The sequence below is a fragment of the Etheostoma cragini genome, chromosome 23 (genome assembly GCF_013103735.1).
Source record: "Etheostoma cragini isolate CJK2018 chromosome 23, CSU_Ecrag_1.0, whole genome shotgun sequence".
Classification (NCBI taxonomy): domain Eukaryota; kingdom Metazoa; phylum Chordata; class Actinopteri; order Perciformes; family Percidae; genus Etheostoma; species Etheostoma cragini.
Window position 1 is genome coordinate 10,984,897 of NC_048429.1, and position 13,151 is coordinate 10,998,047.

Genomic DNA, 13,151 nt, shown 5'->3' on the forward strand with positions numbered 1-13,151 from the left:
CCCCCCCCCCCCCCCCCCCAGCCACCACCCAGCCCCCGCCCCAGTTCCCCCCACTCCCTCTCTCTCTCCTCTGCTCTCCCTCACTCGCCACCACCGTGCCATTCATGCATACTTAAATCACCCTCGCCCCATTAAAAAAAAGAAAGCCCAGACGCTTCTCCTGACAATTATTCTATCATTTCCAGTTGTCACCGGGGCAATTACCGACCGGGGCCCCCTGTGTGGGTCGGACATGCAGGCCTGATAGGAAAGGCTAGAGTTGGGGGAAAGAAGGAAAAGAGTGGGAGAGGGGACAGCAGAGGGAGTGTGCGTGTGTGTGTGTGTGTGTATGTGTGTGTGTGTGTGAGTGAGAGAGAGAGAGAGTGTGTATGTGTGTGAGCATGAGTGTGAATGGAAGGGTTGGGGGGGGTGGTAGTGTACAAAATGGAAATTTATGACAGAGACACGGTGGTTTCTTTCTCTCTCTACACTGGAAATAATTACACCATCATTTCTTATGCTTGCCGCTGATGTATCACAATTACTGGAAAACACTACTTATTATTTCATTCCCCATTTTATTGAAAGTGGTAGACAAGGCAATTATTAATTAGATGTCTTTTTCCTGTCATTTAATTTAGGGAATGACCTTCAACTCTGATCATATTTATTTATATTAACTTACTTACATACATACAAGTATAAAGAAAAAAGGAAACATTCTGTGCATTTGGGTGCAAATTTGTAAGAGCATGTGTGTGTGCTTAAGGTTGACTGTGTGTGTGGGTGGATCCTGTGTGTGAGAATGGGAGAGTGTGCGCGTGTGTGAGGGGATCTTCACACGGGAAGGGCTGTGACTACTTGCAGGATGCTCGCCGCTCGACTCTCCGCTTGCACATCGGCTGCATGCTTCCCGGGCTGCTTTTGCTCTAATCGCAAATCTGCTTCTCTGAACACTCTTTGTTTCATTCTCTCTCTCTCTCTTTTGTGAAAGTTCACACACACAGACACACACACACACACACACACACAATCACACACACACACTCTTACAGACAACCTGCCCGACTGGCTCTTTCCTCTGCTCTATGTATCCGGCATCGCTAACACGAGAGAGAAACAGAGACAGACGAAGGGCTGGAGGACACCACGGCGAGATGTGAGTTTGCGCTAAGGTATGTGTGTCTGGCTTTATTCTAGCACGGTTCAGTGCTTTTCTTTTCAGCCCTGATTGTATACATGTCAAATTGTGTGTGTGTGTGTGTGTGGGTGTGTGTGTGTAGATGTAAAGAGTCTGAATGGGATTAGTGAAGGGCTCAACGGCAGTCGGTAGCCTCCACACCGTGCTCTGGCAAAGAGTGTATAGGGCTCTTAAAAACAATTAGCCATATCACATCCATGCGTTACCAAGTAACATGCTATCACAAAGAACTGGTACGGTACCCCAAGTACACATCTAAACAAAGTCCTAAATAGAGAGCAAAAGAGAGAGGGAAAGAGTGACAGATAAAATGACCTACCTTTAAAACAATAAGTGAGAAATCCACTCGCTCCGGTAAAAAGCATTTGAAGAAGTATTCTCAGCAGCCTGGAAGCATTAGTGTGTGTCACAAAAGAAGAGAGGGGGAAAACGCCACTTGTAGAAATCAGGGCATCAAAAGTGGGGAAAAAAAGGTGGGAAAAAGTAAAGACAAGCTATCTGACGCTTACTGTCAAAGACATCAGCAGAGAAGTATTTACAGCGGTATTTACAGTAGTGCGAGGGGAGAGCACCTCTGCCCGGTCACGTCTGAGAGACAGTTGCCGTTTCAGTGCTGCCTAATTAAAACAAGTCAGGCAGCCCCACTGGATTGTTTTGACGCCTGAGGACCAATAGTACACAAAAAGCAGTGGCTTGATCAGTGGGGTACGGGGGCTGGTCGCGGGGAGCGAAGAGGTGGGGGCCGAGGGTGGCGAGAGTTGGCAAAGGAATGGTGAGGGGGGTGTAACTGGGTGTGTGTGTGTGTGTGTATGTATGTATGGGGGGGGGTTCAGAAGAGGCGTTTTGTAGAGGAATCTAAAAGGGGAGGGAGACCACAAAGGTTTAGAACTCAGGAGACCTCCGCATGCCGAATGCTCCCTTACTTTTTCTTGACAAAATACTAAGATGATGCTTTTCGAGAGTCTTCTGCCACCACTGTCTACACTCTTTATAGCTTTTGTAGCATGAAACATTATGCCAGGTAAGACTAAGTCTATGGGAAAGGTTTAAATTTCTTATTTTAAAAATAAAAACGCACAAGCTGACCAACATTTCACAGCTTTCACCCTCAGCCACAATTTTTAAAGCTTGGTTTACCACTTGATAAAAGGCAAACGTGTCTGCACAGATGTCTTACATGAGGATTCAGTTATTTGAACAAGTCTCTCCTAATGAATTAGTTTGGTATCCCTAACTGGAACTGCAAAACAGCCGGCCCCCACTGCCTGCTAAGAAGCCGACCTTAAGCTGAAGCGAGCAGAATTAAGCCGGGCTGGGCTCAGATGTGCTGAATGTGATGTATCAACATGTTTCCCCTACTGTAAACAATGCACAGCAGGCAATGAGCTGGAACATTTAGGGCTAATGGTGTTTGCCAATCCTTTTGTCAATTTTTTTATTTTCTCTCTCCTTTCCTCCTCTCTCTCTCTCTCTCTCTCTCTCCCTTGCATGCCACAGATGTTTTTCTTAGTCGCTCCAACAGACAGGAATCTACTGGCAAGAAGAAAGGCTCGGTCTTCCCCAGGAGAGAGGAGTACAAAGCCCCCAGTCTGCACACAACAGATGTAGAAAGCCAGTCCATCTGCCACCAGCTCGCTCTACCACATGGGCCTGAGAGATTTAATACAAGAAGGGACTCTTTTTTTCTTCTTTTTTCTGCCGACATAAGTTTGGTCCATATACATAGACTCAAATACAAACACACAACTAAATCTGGCAGAAATGCAACAAAATTTAATTCAAAGATATACACTAACAGACACACACGTGCAGATATACAAGCAGCAACAGCAAGAGGTTATTGAGAGTGCAAGAACTTGTATGTTTTAAAGAGAGGCACCCAGGGTAACTATGACAGATTTATTTTGGAAAAGATGTAGCCCCTAGTGTGGGGTAAAAACCACTTGAACTCGCAGCTCTAAGCGGTGCACTGGCATGATTTAACAGGCTCTGAATAGCACATTATCTCCCAGGCTCCGCTGGAGCATATTTCAGCTGTATGATATCATTATTTAGAGACCAACACAGACCAAAAGATGTAGCATTTTCATTAGTGTCAACTTCCTGGGCTCCGAGGCAGGGAGGGTAAACACTAAACAAGCACGGCAGAGTGAGAGAGACAGTAGGAGTTGAAGCAAGTGAGAGAAATAGAAAGGGGGATGACAATAGTGCAAAAGCAAACAAGAGAGAAGAAAAACAGTAACAGAGAGAGGCAAAGGGGGCTAACATTAAACACCTGCCGTTAATTGCTCTAAGCAACCACATTATGCCGGTAATTTCCCCATTTCTCTCTCAGCGATAAGAGCTACGGGACAGAGAGCTCCTTTAGCCCCTTTATTAAACTACTCAGAGTGCCTCACTGGAAAAGACAAACAAGAGGCCCCTGGCCTTAGAAACGTTCTCTTCACTAGGGGGACTGCTTTGCCTATTTCTACACATCTGTGACAATTGCGCGCCTCCCCCCTTCAGGTATTTATTCCCTACATCTGTTCTTCCGGTGCTTTCCGCTGCCAAGGTCAACGGAGACGAACATACCCACCAGCGTCCTGATGTGGTGGCAGCAGAACAGGGAAAGGAGAAAGAGGGGTAGACATGTGTAGTGGGTACAGTGGGGAGGGGTGAGGGTGGCAGCAGCTGGTTCCCAACCCTGGCAGGAGCACCAGCGGGGGAGCAGTGGATCTGGGAAGCAATGCAATGCCGCGACAACGATGGCGACGGATGTTACTTCACTTCTGCCGCCACTATCATTTTCACAGTTTATACACACACACACACACACACTCACACACACTCACACACACACACACACACACACACATACACACACACTATTAATTTTCAATCAAAGCCACCGTTAAGTGCATTGCCTCTGGTGCACTAGACAAAGTCAAGCGCCCATAACATGTTTCCCCTCGTCATTTCTGCCACCATCACTTCAGTGGTACCAAGAGCCACGAGGCTTGTCAGTCAGCAGCAGCCCAGCCTTAAGCCATGTGAATCACTCCTTATTAACCCTAAAAACCATTAGATGGAAATGTGCACGCTAGTGATAGAAATACACTTTGTACGTGTTTAAATTAAAAGCGTGCATGACCTTTTAAATATACATAAGTGGAATGAGGACAAAAGACAATGAGAATGGTGCGGGGAGACAAAGACTATGGCTTTTCTCTGACTGAGTGTTGTTTTTAATCGAAGCCCCAACGCCAAGAGCATCAATGATGCATTGGGAGGTTATCCATTTGACTTCCCTCCTCCCTCGTCCATTCTCACATTTAAGAGCTAGTCAGACAAAATGAAGTGATTTCACTGTCTGTTAAAATATGCTCAACTGCCCTTAACAACTCCCACACAGTGATAACCACTGAGTCCAAACAGCAAAACACCACACGTGGAATAGAGCACACCCATCAGCACCATTCATTAGTTGCCACACAAATGTTCCACAAGCACAATTTATGAGCCACTTAGTCCTGCCTACAGATAAATAAATAAAAATCCAAATAAGGCATAATGAGGGGGTAGGGCTCTTTTGAGTCCTGGGCAATGTTGATCACATGATATGTTGCGTATGGCCAGAGAGCAAAGACCATTACGGACCGGTGATTATATAAGTGGTTGAAAGGCAGCACCGTTTTAATATACTGTACTTAAGCACCAGGGTATCCATGGCAACTTGCCCTGCACAGTGCATTCAGAAAATCCCTAATGAAATGCCTATTAAGTGGCTGATAATGACAATGTCCAAATATATTTGCATATGTATTTCACTGCAAAAAAATGAGAGCAGTGAATAAAAAAAAAAAGATAAAGAGGGGCCTGATTACTGCAATCACAATAATAAATATGGTGATTCTGTTTTGTTTGTTGTTTGAAAATTGCACTTCTCCTGAGAAATATACTATTTCTAAAGCAGTGAATAAGACAAATCTAAGGCTTGGTGATCTGGTCAACAAAATAACTATTATTTATACAAGTATAAAATATACATATACAAATAAAACTTATACAAGGAAAAATAAAAGTATGGGTGTGAATTGAGGCCTCATTACCTTGGAAGTCTCCACATGTGACTTCCATTTGCGACTTTGGCTGAGTGCCCAACAGGACATCCCTGAGAGAGTGTTTGCTTGACTCAATATCAACAGGCCGAGTAAGCAGCCGGGGCTCTGGCCAAGCCCGGCCTCGGGTTCCTATTGAAAATAAACCAGGCTGTACATTCACTGGGCCCAGAAATATCAACATGCGCTGCAAGGAGCCACGTATAGCACTCAGCAGCGTTCCGCTGGTGCCTCTCCAAGGCTTAATGATACCTGCACCTCCCCTCCAGCTGCTCCTGCAGACGCCGCTGCTACACACAGACAGCAGGCGGGCGGGAATTAAAGTATACATTACAGCAGAAAAATAAAAAGAGATCGAAATGACAGAAGTCAGACAGTTCAAGCTGGCCGGGCCTCTTGAAACGAAGGAGCTGGTAGACTACCGAAAGACACTCCACGATAAATTGGCCCTCCTGCGCCTCCTCTTATTTTCCCACCATCACAGCTGCCTCCGATGCCCTACTCCCCCTTCCTAAAAAAAAAAAAAATAGCTTTTCTTCAAAAGTGTATTTGAATTAAACGAGTTGCTGAAATCAAAGGCTCGGCTGAGCTGGGTAAATTTAAACAAGCAAGTGCGGCTCACAGCAGTTTACCTGTTATACAGCAGATTGGTATTAGATGAAAGAGCAGAGCATGGCAACTTCCCCCTTTTTCCCAGTAGTAGATATCATACAGTAAAAGGTGGTTGCAGTTTAAATTAATTCTTTCTCACAGAAAAACTACATGCTACTGAGATTTTCTTTTTTATGCTCCTAGCCACTGATATGTCATCAAGATGAAGGAACAGATTAAAAAAAAGATTGTAGAGATACAATAGTGGTTTCACACATTCATATTTCCTGTTAGCGATTAATCTGAAAGCCATTTATGACAGTGATCTGTAGTGTCTGAGAATCCCACAGCTCCAGCTCTGCCAAAGACATTATCTTTCCCAGAACCATGGCTCCACAGTTGAATGGCAGCAAGACAAGCTCCACTAGCAGTCAAAAGAGCACAACACCTGTATATGCTATGCAACAACCGCAATCCCAGGTCAAAGGAATCCTGTCAATGTGTATGCAAGTAGCAATGACAAATACGTCAATACGGGATGACAGAAAAATTAAACACCGACCGTGAATTAGATAATGGAGAAAGTTTGGGAATGATCTCCAGAAGCTATTGATGCATGGAGCGTTCTACTGGAGAGTGGACTTCAGAGTCCTCCTATTACCTCGGCGTTCTGGCTTACTGCTGACACATTGGCAACCCATTCATGACTAAAACACCATTCAACTCGACACCAATAACACCTAAAAAAAAAACTGATCAAATTAATTCAGAAAAACGGCATACCAGCAAAGAATAATAAACTCATTATATGGAAATTTTAAACTCTTCTATTCTCCACACCGCGGCTAATTCAAACCTAATTTTTACTAGCCACTAATTTGCGGGCAAAAGGCGCGTGGGGGGGGGGTACAGGAATTACATCTGGAGGTAATTCACTGTGTGGAACTGAGCCCAGTGGCGGCTACAATATACAATAACCCCCCATCCCGCCTCTACCAAAAAAAAGGACAGACAAGACAATGAAAATTAACTATTTAGATAAGTGCGACTTCCGGACACTTTCACAGAATTTTTTTCATTGTGCTGTCACCAGCCACGGGCTGCAGAGGATATAGGTGCTGCAGGCACAGACAAAGAGACCAACAAAGACACTGATAAACAGGAAAGAGTGGGAGAAAGATTTTTGGGGAACTTATTATACAGTTTTGGCTCCTCCGGACAGCTGCACTGTTACAGGATTTGTTAAATAGCCAAAGATGTGGAATCTAAGGAAGGGTGTGTGTGGGGGTGTTAATTTGGACTCTACAGTTGGGTGTTGTGCCCGCTCTAAAGTCTCAGAGTTTATGAGGACGTCTCCCTCTCAAGTGACCAGCTACATCTGGGCTGCCTAAGTGGGGTGCCTAATAAATGGCACACTTTTCCAATGATCTGCAGTTTCAAAGCACTGAGTAAAGGGTATCCAGCTGTATCAATGTCACTGTATGGATGCAAAGTTAAGAGTTATTTGCAGGGAAGTTTTTGTGAGGCGAAGACTAGAAGAGAACATTTTAAAAAGATTTTTCTTGATTACACCAAAGAAATTCACAGTGATCAAATTGGGAGAATGAAATATAAAAGTTTGGCTCCCAACAATCAGGCACAGCGGAAAAAATCCCTGCAGGGGGACATTAGACTGTGATAGAGTAACTTGCCTCAGTCCCTTCCACATCCGAACACCCTGCTCTCTACTTCCATCCACTGCCACCCCTCCAACACTAAATGTGTTTTCCAAATGAAAATAAACGGAGTCCAACTGGTTTGAGGCAGTCATACTCAGGAATATGAGATCAAATAAAGGCTTCTGTGGAGGCTGAAAGGAGAAATGAAATGGCTTCTGAGGGGAGATGTACCGAGTAATAAAATTACTACTTTATATCTTCCTAAACAGCACATGTTCCCCTGGAGCGGGTGAGGGCTTCTCTTTGGTCAAAGACAAGTATGCAAGTGGCAATTTTTCCGTCAGGGAAGATTCCCTGATACACTTCTTGGGTCTTGGCGCGCTGCATTTTCCTTGAAAACGAGAAACTATTTCAGCAACAAGTTAAGCGGAACTTTGGAAGTTTCACTTTGATGATGTGCTGGTGCACGCTGTCATTGAAAGGATCCATTAAATTGGAACAGCAAGATGATTCATAAGCCTATTGCTTTTCAATGAGTTTAAACTAGGCTGAAATGTTCGGATGAACGGCTGTATTTCATACTAAAACATACAGTTGACTTGGAGTTGACCATGATGTCCCTACTTGAATTGGTCAGCTATTCCGGTTATACAAGCACCATTCCATTTGGCATTGGGGGAAATTTGCCTCAAAAGTATGAATCTAACTACTTAAAATCATGCAATTGATTTCTATTCTTAAAAAGGTGGTCACAATAATATTCAGATAGGCTTTTTTGCTACAGTGGAAGGGCTATATTAAAAGGGAATTTGCAATTGGAGAGAATACATTATAATTTATTATACAGTAGCTATTAAACCTTCAGTAAAAATGCTTTAGTACAAGGATTGAGCCACTTATCATACCTACTCACTACCTTTAAAAGCTGTCCAGGTTCAGTACTCTGAGTGGCCAAAAAGCAATCGCTGATGACTTTGAAAATAGGACTAGATGTACAATTTATCAAAACAGAAAAAGGCTGGCAGGCATTTCAGAGGATCAAGAGTTGTAACTGTTTGTTCAAAACCACAGTAAAGAGGAAGACTGCAATTTATAGAATTTTTAAAAAAGAAAAGGAAAATTCAGCCAAAACCATTTTTAAAAGTTATCAACAGAGTGGTTTGGCTTATACTGTGCAAAAATTGCTTCAGAAAATTTAAATAAGAAAAAGTGTGTGATATATTCACAGTATGATGCATGGATCACTACCTTTTATCAAGAAATTGGTGTACCTTTCCAACACTATGTTTGAATGGGTTCTCTTAACGACCTTAATCTAAAGCAAATTATAAAGCAAATTACATAAATGACTTGCAGATGCACACGACTATCCATGTTTTCGTATGTTTAATGCAGTCTTGGCATGTAATTAAGTAGTTTACAGCTGGTTGATGATGTTTGGGCAGTGAATATCAAATAATATCTGCAATGAGCAAAATATAGAACTTTATTCTCAGTGACAACCTGCAAGACTGTTGTTTACAAACATAAGTGGAGAGACTGAAGAGATCTCACAACACGAGGCCCCAGAAATAGTGTGTGGAGCGTGCATCAGGGGTCTAAAACAGTGACTTTTAAATTACACAAAGGCACCCAATTATACTTGAAGGTAACATTTTCATCACTTTGCAAACTTGGGAAACATCGTTAACTTTCTCTCTTTCTTGGCTTTTGCCCCCGTCGAAGCAAGTTGCCGTCTATTCCAGAAGACGAATGGCAAAGGGGATGTTTCTGACAGCTTAAACGTACCCATCAGCTGCCGTTGAGACATCTCCCTGCACATCCAGCCCCAAACCTCCCCAAACAAACAGCGGGCTCTACTTCAAATACATAGCGGGACTATTAGGTAATCTTCTCTTTTGTTCCTTATGCCTGAGCCTTGGTGACTAACCTCAATCTCTACTTGTTCCCCCTCCTGCCTTCAAGCTGACAACACAACACTTAATGCTGCCAGGACTATGGGATTGCACCATGAGAATTGTCTGGAAATGTACACGTGTTTTCTTGTGTATTCAGAGAAGTTGTGTTTGTTGTGTTATGATCTTGATAGCACCAGTTTGGATTTAAAGTGAGGGGGAAAGTAAAGAGGAGGGCGGCAGCATAAGGGCTCTTTGTTTTGGGACAGGACAAATCTGAGGTTTCCTTTTGGATATTCAATATCCTGCAAGGTACAAAACAGAGTTACAGTAGTCTAGTGTCTGGGTTTTTTTTTTTGGAGGGGAGGGGTGCAGAGGCTTGCTATGTGTGTCTGTGAATTGTTGCATGCTTTTTAGTCAATTGCTGTGTGGCTTGCGTGAGTCGCTTCCACCAAAGCCTGGGAAATCAATCAATCTGCGAAGAAATACCTCTTATGCCAGATGTGGCACTTGAAGAAAAAAAAAAAAAGACTTAAAAGACTTGCTTGTATTAGGGACTCAGGGTCCGAACAGTATAAAACCATGTTGAAATTACATATGTATTACAAATGAATCAAGCTGTCAAAATGCTACTTACTCCACTTTGAATTTCTGCTTGTTATTTTAGGTGGCTTCTTTTAGGCACGTAGCATGTCAAATCTGCAAGTGTGTAAACGTCTCACTCTTAATCATATCTCCACTATTTACTTCACAAGTTGCCAAAGAGAATGAAAGAGAAATGTTTCATTAGCAGGTAACTTTTTTTCCCCTTTTTTATTTAATTTTTTTTACAAGTTTTCAGTAGTTCCGCTCCTTGACATATATATACGTGCACTCTCGCATACGCTGACTAAAATTATAAAAACAATGCTTGCTATAGGGAGCTGAACTTTTCACACCTTTTCAAAGCCACAAAATTGGATGGTTTTGTGGTTGTGCAGCTGCCGCTCCACGCTAATGCAAGGCGGTGTCATATGAAAAATATTCCTCTCCCCAAACCACAGGGCTGGTCATTAATGAAACACAGGCCGTGCAGTGAGGTCATACAGAGTCTAGATTTCAGCAGCCACACTTAAAAACCGCTCAGAGAGAATAGAGAAACATGAACACAAATCAGATTCCAGCTCCAAGGACGGGGAAAATAAATAAATAGAGAAAGGCACTGGCCCCTCTCACATTTTCCCCCAGCGCTCTGCAAACAACCGTCAACTGCAGCTCAGAAACAGCTCACAATGAGAGCAGACTAAACAATCTGGTCCCGGCCAAGGAAAATGCTAAGCAACTCTGCACACAGGATGTCTCACCCTAATTGCCAACTATCAAATCTCACAATGGAATTTATCCATTTGGCAAAATCTTCACAGCAAACTTGGCAATATACTTTTGCTTTTAAAAGTGTCAACTTTTGTGATGAGTAGACAGGACGAAACAGAGCTGGAGAACACAGTTGTTGAGAATTTCATTTTTATCTTGTATTTGCTGGGGTTTACGGACCTTAGAGGACAACTGGCAATAATGTGCGCTGAGACGGGGGAAAAAAAACTTTGATTAGCTAAAGGTGCTAGGGGTCTTGTAACCGAGTGATTAAAATCCTCAGCATTAAGATAAACAGACTAAATAGGTCCCTTAAGACGTGCATACTCAGGAAGGAGGGAGAGCAAGGGCAAGCCCAAGTCAGCGAGCGAGAGAGACTGACAGACTGTACTGGAGGTGGGCATGGGAGCGTAACTCGAGCCTTGGGACTGGTATAAGAAACAGGGTTACCAGGAGAGGGACCGGGCTTAAAACAGGAAAGTAATGGACAGTCTCCAACCAGCCACCATGTGGCATTGTATTTTCCACCCAGTCAAAGCCATGCTCGTCGAGACCCCATGACTTCAAACAGCCAAAATAGCAGCACATTCATGAAACAGAACAGAACTACTGGGAATTAAAGAAGGCAGAGAAAAAAAAGAAAATGCGCACACACACACACACACACACACACACACACACACACACACACACACACACACACACACACACACACACACACACACACACAAACACACACACACACACACACACACACACACACAAAAAGGTAGCAGGCCTCGACAGCAGATGGTAAAATTAACATTTCAACAGTTCCTTCCTTTCATGTAGGTCTCGGCAGAATTTTTTCTATTTAACAAAAAAAAAATAAGTAAGAGGGGCTTGGGTTTTGGTAAGATACAGTAGGGTAGAAGGCATCTGGAAAAGGGGAAGAGGAATATTGGCGTATTGCTCCTGATGGTCCACCTCAATGAAAAATTAAATAGGTCTGTTTTGCAGGTTTCCCCTCTCTGGAGTGCCCTAAGCTGTGTTATGGAAACATCATCTTGGTAATTTATACGCCAAAGAACACCTGGTGATAAAAGAAAATTAACTATTCCTCCCTTTCTTTCTCCATTTAAAACCAAGCACTTTGGCTTTGTGGTCTCTCCCTTTCAAGTTTATTTTCCCCCCATTTTTAATGTCCATCCATTTAGCTTATTTTGCAAGAAGTTGTCATCTATTGTGGTGTTAAGTTGTTCACAAAATGCTTGTCAGATTTCATTTTAAAGTCTTGATATGTGCTGTAGAGATGGTATCATAGAGAGACTGGAAGATGGAGGCATCTCTAATAAAGACCCAAACAATGGACAGCCTCTCATTTCCAACCCTGTCCAATGGAGCGTCTTAGTAGTAACCATTAATTTGGACACAGTTCTGGCTAAATTACATGTGTTCCACCTCTGTGACATTTTAAATGCAATTAAAAGCTGGTTATGGAAGTGTGCACGAACTTCCCTGTGATGAAGGGAAATCACTGGCGTGATTAACATGCAAACGAGCTCCTGCTGGCAGACTAGATTGGGGTTTGAAAACCTCAATTACTTTTGTGTGATTATCTATTTACCAGTACACAGATTTCCATTTCTCATCTCCAGCCGAGTTCCCCATGCACGAGCCTCAATTATACATGGCACACCTTTATTTATGATGCGCACGATGCTGAAATATAAGCTGTGGGTTTTTTCACTGTGATATATTGCGTCTTTAAAGGCTGCTCATGAGACAGGGCCACCAGACCAACACCTCCTAATGCTGAGCCATTTGCTTTGTGAGCACTTAATATGATCTTGACCCCCACCACCTTACACACCCCAATCCATCCATCCAACCTCTATTTAAACTCAGTTTAATCCCCCTCCCTGTTAGACAGCAAGGAGAGTAATAGACAAAGGGCAACCATTTTTCCCTTTCAAATGAATTTAATGCTTAAGTAATTTGTATTTATTTCTAAACTCAAAACTATAAAAAGAAAAACAATAAAGCCCTTTAAAAAGCATGAATGACTGTGTGTGTGTGTGTGTGTGTGTGTGTGTGTGTGTGTATTTTGGAGACTACTTTCAGTTGAAGATCTGACCATACAGCATGACGTGGTGGTTGAGTGGTAGGCATGGGCCGGTAAGAGATTCTGACGGTATGATAACCTTCAGCAAAAATGTCACAGTTTCACAGTATTACGGTATTGCAATGACAGTTATAAATGTATTATTTTTTTAAATGTCTGGGTTCCACTGAACACAATGTATTTTATTTTAAAACACGTTGCACACTGGCAGGGAGAGGGAATTCTAAACTGCACTTCCTGCCTTCAAAGACTCAAAAAACAGCTCATACC

The 13,151-nt window shown here is 42.9% G+C and overlaps 1 protein-coding gene across 7 annotated transcripts in view; it reads right to left on the reverse strand.

The window, feature by feature from the left end:
• The window catches only part of foxp2 (forkhead box P2), a 102,840-nt gene that overhangs the window by 69,329 nt on the left and 20,360 nt on the right, over nt 1–13,151 (reverse strand). The window contains exon 1 of one of the 7 annotated variants that reach the window (XM_034863026.1): nt 1,500–1,832. The exons of 5 other annotated variants lie outside the window; for them this stretch is intronic. The gene's annotated coding sequence lies outside the window, so the exon portion shown is untranslated. Of the gene's footprint in view, nt 1–1,499; nt 1,833–13,151 lie in introns of those variants that run through there. One more of the 7 variants, XM_034863031.1, reaches the window with a different exon arrangement.